The sequence below is a fragment of the Loxodonta africana genome, chromosome X (assembly GCF_030014295.1).
Source record: "Loxodonta africana isolate mLoxAfr1 chromosome X, mLoxAfr1.hap2, whole genome shotgun sequence".
Taxonomy (NCBI): Eukaryota; Metazoa; Chordata; class Mammalia; order Proboscidea; family Elephantidae; genus Loxodonta; species Loxodonta africana.
Window position 1 is genome coordinate 32,748,405 of NC_087369.1, and position 6,333 is coordinate 32,754,737.

A 6,333-nucleotide genomic window follows, 5' to 3' on the forward strand; every position below is an offset into this window, starting at 1 on the left:
CCAAGGTGGAGAAGGGGACTGTGTTGACATGTCGTGGGGTTGGCAACCAATGTCACAGAGCAATATCTGTATTGTTCAAGAAGAAACTAGTTCGCTCTGTACGCCTTTAGCTAACGTACAACAAAAAAATTAAAATAAAAAATTTAGTTTCCTGATAGAGGAAGACAGACACTAATGGACAAGATACGAAGCAAAGTACAAGTGGCGAGGAACTGGACTCGGGTTAAAGACTTTTTAGTTCGGATCGTAGTAAAAGGGTAGCTAGACAGACCCTTAAAGATAAAGAGAGGAGATCTGCATTCTCTTCACTGATGCGGAAGTCACCGTCACAACTAAGACTCAATTCCTAGGCTTCTTTATATTTGTTCTTAAAGTATAATGGTCCGGATTCCAAGTGCTAGAGAAAGGTATGAATTCCATCACCTACTGTGACATAAAGCAAATATCTTCACGTTCACTGAACCTCCATTTTTGCATCTGTAAAATGGGGTCTATAATAGAGTTGGTGTATGAACTAACATACGCTAAAAGACTAACATGGGAGATGGTACACAGAAAACACTCAGTAAATTTCATCTATCATCATTTTCTTTGTTCCACAAAGATAGTTTCCATGTCTGTTCTCACTACTGTATGCATTATTAGTTAGCACAGTCCCTATCACACAGTATTGCTTATGTAATTACGTGTTAGATGAGTTAATATTTGGCAGGAAAAAAAAAGATTTGGCAATAAACAGAAGAAAATAATAAAAGCGGTAGCTAGGAGAGTGAATAGGTAAGCAAAGATTTATCTTATATAAGAAACCATGCCAAAATTCTAAGCCATTTACCTGTCACCATCCACCACGCTATCCTGCATTTGTCCTCATGGCAGTGGTCACAGGGTATCTCCTCCAAGTCCTACTTGTGTCACGTTTGCTATTATCCCACTGAGCAAAGCAAGCACTATGGCCAAGCCCAGGGACAGCAGAGGAAGGGACGTGCCAAGGCTTGGACAATAAGGAGGGTAATCAGCATGGCCATTTACGCAAAGGTGAAAAAAATGCGCCAGATACATCTCAGGATATTCCTGCATATTTACTGCAAAGGGAAGGGTGCTGATGAGGAAAGCAACATAAACATCTTAAAGGGAAGACGAGTTAATAGGACCAAGAATTTCCAGGAGCCAGAAGGGTTGCTGGATGTATCTTCCTCTGAAACCAAAAGCAGAGATGAAGTGATGGGCATAAGTGGGAGATGTGGCTGCCAAGAGAAATGAAGGCAGTTCACAACCTTACCAGTTCCTGTTCAGTTGCTTCCAACCCATGGCGACCCCATGCGTGCCAGAGAACAACTCTGCTCCATAGGGCTTACAGTGGTTGCTTTTTCGGATGTGGATTGCCAGGCCTTTCTTCCGAGGTACCTCTGGTTGGACTAGAACTTCCACACTTCTGATTAGCAGCCCAATGTAACGTGTTAACCATTTGTACCACCCAGGGACTCCCAGTTCACAACAACCTCCCTTATTAACTGAGGACTCATGCCCTGGTCATCTTGCTAGTTTCCTTTCAGCTTCTGTCTATTCTTTTGGGTGCTCCCTAAGACATCTACCCTAGGCCACATTCCACCAGAGGTGCAAACATCGCCTTCATGTTTATGTGATTTGAGAAGACTCCAAGCCTGGAAAGCATTTTAAAATACATTCAACGTAACAGGCACCAGAAGAGGTCATTTTTGAGTAAGCCTTCTTGCTGATTCTCCACAAATTCTAGATCATCTCAGTGTGACCCTGAGGTCTATCCAAAACCAAACCAAACCTCTTTCTGTCAAGTTGATTACAACTCTTGGCAATCCCACGCGTGTCAGGGTAGAACTCTGCTCCATAGAGTTTTCAATGAGTGAGTTTTTGGGAAATAGAACGCCAGGCCTTTCTTCTCTAGCTACCCTGGATTGACTGGAACCACCAAAACTTTCCTCCCCACGTATTCACTCCTGGTTGGGTTGACGTCACGTAGAGACAGACAGCCTTAGATGCAATTACCTTTTCTCAGTTTTCATTTTCAAAAGGACAGTTACCATAACAGAATCATCGATTCCAATATTATGTCTTAAAAGTCTGTTGAATTCCAAAAGATATTACTTTCAACTTTGGTCTAAAATTTTGTTGGAAAACTAACACATGTATATGACACAAAATTGAAATAATTAAAACTTTTTTATATGGAAAGAATGTCCTATTCCCCAAAGATAACAACTCTTAACAGTCTTTTTATCCTATTGGTAACTTGAAAACCCTGGTGGTGCTTTGGTTAAGTGCTACTACGGCTACGAACCGAAAGGTCTACATTTGGAATCCACCAAGTGCTCCTTGGAGACTCTATGGAGCAGTTCTTCTCTGTCCTATACGGTTACTGTGAGTCGGAATTAACTCAACAGCAATGGGTTTGGTTTTAGATTTTTTTTTTTTTTTTTTTAGTGCTCACTTTGGTGAAGGTTGAGACAGTACACAATACTGGGAAAGGCAGCACAACCTTTCCAAGGCAACATAATGGAAGCTCCACAGACACATCCAAACTCCCTAATAGACCAAATGACTGGGCTGAGGGCTACAGGCACCTTGATCTTGGGGAACATCTAGCTCAAGTGGCATAACATAGTTTATAAAGAAAATGTTCTACGTTCTACTTTGGTGAGTAGCGTCTTGGATCTTAAAAGCTTGTGAGCGGCCTTCTCAGATACTGCACTGCTTCCACCCCATCTGGAGCAAGGGAGAACGAAGACACCAAAGATACAAGGCCCAGATTAGTCCAAAGGACTAATGGACCATAACTACACAGCCTCCACCAGACTCAGTCCAGTACAACCAGATGGTGCCAAGCTACCAAAACTCACTGCTCGGACGGGGAGCAAGAATACAGAGTCCTGGGCAGAGCTGTAAAAATTAAAAAAAAAAAAAAAGCACAAAATTCTAACTCACCAAAAAAAATAAATAAATAAAACCAAACTTCCTATGTAACAGAGAGTGGAGAAACTCTGAGAGTATGGCTCCGGACACTATTATACCTCAGTGCTGACTTCACTACTGAGGTTTACCCTTCAGCCAAAGATTAGGCAGGCTCAGAGAGCAAAAGAAGCCTAAATGAGCACACCACCCCAGGGGCGAGGACGAGAACAAAAGAGGAGACAGGGAAGATGGTAACGGGGAACCCAAGGTGGAGAAGGGGACTGTGTTGACATGTCGTGGGGTTGGCAACCAATGTCACAGAGCAATATCTGTATTGTTCAAGAAGAAACTAGTTCGCTCTGTACGCCTTTAGCTAACGTACAACAAAAAAATTAAAATAAAAAATTTAGTTTCCTGATAGAGGAAGACAGACACTAATGGACAAGATACGAAGCAAAGTACAAGTGGCGAGGAACTGGACTCGGGTTAAAGACTTTTTAGTTCGGATCGTAGTAAAAGGGTAGCTAGACAGACCCTTAAAGATAAAGAGAGGAGATCTGCATTCTCTTCACTGATGCGGAAGTCACCGTCACAACTAAGACTCAATTCCTAGGCTTCTTTATATTTGTTCTTAAAGTATAATGGTCCGGATTCCAAGTGCTAGAGAAAGGTATGAATTCTATCACCTACTGTGACATAAAGCAAATATCTTCACGTTCACTGAACCTCCATTTTTGCATCTGTAAAATGGGGTCTATAATAGAGTTGGTGTATGGACTAACATACGCTAAAAGACTAACGTGGGAGATGGTACACAGAAAACACTCAGTAAATTTCGTCGATCATTCATTTTCTTTGTTCCACAAAGATAGTTTCCATGTCTGTTCTCACTACTGTATGCATTATTAGTTAGCACAGTCCCTATCACACAGTATTGCTTATGTAATTACGTGTTAGATGAGTTAATATTTGGCAGGAAAAAAAAAGATTTGGCAATAAACAGAAGAAAATAATAAAAGCGGTAGCTAGGAGAGTGAATAGGTAAGCAAAGATTTATCTTATATAAGAAACCATGCCAAAATTCTAAGCCATTTACCTGTCACCATCCACCACGCTATCCTGCATTTGTCCTCATGGCAGTGGTCACAGGGTATCTCCTCCAAGTCCTACTTGTGTCACGTTTGCTATTATCCCACTGAGCAAAGCAAGCACTATGGCCAAGCCCAGGGACAGCAGAGGAAGGGACGTGCCAAGGCTTGGACAATAAGGAGGGTAATCAGCATGGCCATTTACGCAAAGGTGAAAAAAATGCGCCAGATACATCTCAGGATATTCCTGCATATTTACTGCAAAGGGAAGGGTGCTGATGAGGAAAGCAACATAAACATCTTAAAGGGAAGACGAGTTAATAGGACCAAGAATTTCCAGGAGCCAGAAGGGTTGCTGGATGTATCTTCCTCTGAAACCAAAAGCAGAGATGAAGTGATGGGCATAAGTGGGAGATGTGGCTGCCAAGAGAAATGAAGGCAGTTCACAACCTTACCAGTTCCTGTTCAGTTGCTTCCAACCCATGGCGACCCCATGCGTGCCAGAGAACAACTCTGCTCCATAGGGCTTACAGTGGTTGCTTTTTCGGATGTGGATTGCCAGGCCTTTCTTCCGAGGTACCTCTGGTTGGACTAGAACTTCCACACTTCTGATTAGCAGCCCAATGTAACGTGTTAACCATTTGTACCACCCAGGGACTCCCAGTTCACAACAACCTCCCTTATTAACTGAGGACTCATGCCCTGGTCATCTTGCTAGTTTCCTTTCAGCTTCTGTCTATTCTTTTGGGTGCTCCCTAAGACATCTACCCTAGGCCACATTCCACCAGAGGTGCAAACATCGCCTTCATGTTTATGTGATTTGAGAAGACTCCAAGCCTGGAAAGCATTTTAAAATACATTCAACGTAACAGGCACCAGAAGAGGTCATTTTTGAGTAAGCCTTCTTGCTGATTCTCCACAAATTCTAGATCATCTCAGTGTGACCCTGAGGTCTATCCAAAACCAAACCAAACCTCTTTCTGTCAAGTTGATTACAACTCTTGGCAATCCCACGCGTGTCAGGGTAGAACTCTGCTCCATAGAGTTTTCAATGAGTGAGTTTTTGGGAAATAGAACGCCAGGCCTTTCTTCTCTAGCTACCCTGGATTGACTGGAACCACCAAAACTTTCCTCCCCACGTATTCACTCCTGGTTGGGTTGACGTCACGTAGAGACAGACAGCCTTAGATGCAATTACCTTTTCTCAGTTTTCATTTTCAAAAGGACAGTTACCATAACAGAATCATCGATTCCAATATTATGTCTTAAAAGTCTGTTGAATTCCAAAAGATATTACTTTCAACTTTGGTCTAAAATTTTGTTGGAAAACTAACACATGTATATGACACAAAATTGAAATAATTAAAACTTTTTTATATGGAAAGAATGTCCTATTCCCCAAAGATAACAACTCTTAACAGTCTTTTTATCCTATTGGTAACTTGAAAACCCTGGTGGTGCTTTGGTTAAGTGCTACTACGGCTACGAACCGAAAGGTCTACATTTGGAATCCACCAAGTGCTCCTTGGAGACTCTATGGAGCAGTTCTTCTCTGTCCTATACGGTTACTGTGAGTCGGAATTAACTCAACAGCAATGGGTTTGGTTTTAGATTTTTTTTTTTTTTTTTTTAGTGCTCACTTTGGTGAAGGTTGAGACAGTACACAATACTGGGAAAGGCAGCACAACCTTTCCAAGGCAACATAATGGAAGCTCCACAGACACATCCAAACTCCCTAATAGACCAAATGACTGGGCTGAGGGCTACAGGCACCTTGATCTTGGGGAACATCTAGCTCAAGTGGCATAACATAGTTTATAAAGAAAATGTTCTACGTTCTACTTTGGTGAGTAGCGTCTTGGATCTTAAAAGCTTGTGAGCGGCCTTCTCAGATACTGCACTGCTTCCACCCCATCTGGAGCAAGGGAGAACGAAGACACCAAAGATACAAGGCCCAGATTAGTCCAAAGGACTAATGGACCATAACTACACAGCCTCCACCAGACTCAGTCCAGTACAACCAGATGGTGCCAAGCTACCAAAACTCACTGCTCGGACGGGGAGCAAGAATACAGAGTCCTGGGCAGAGCTGTAAAAATTAAAAAAAAAAAAAAAAAAGCACAAAATTCTAACTCACCAAAAAAAATAAATAAATAAAACCAAACTTCCTATGTAACAGAGAGTGGAGAAACTCTGAGAGTATGGCTCCGGACACTATTATACCTCAGTGCTGACTTCACTACTGAGGTTTACCCTTCAGCCAAAGATTAGGCAGGCTCAGAGAGCAAAAGAAGCCTAAATGAGCACACCACCCCAGGGG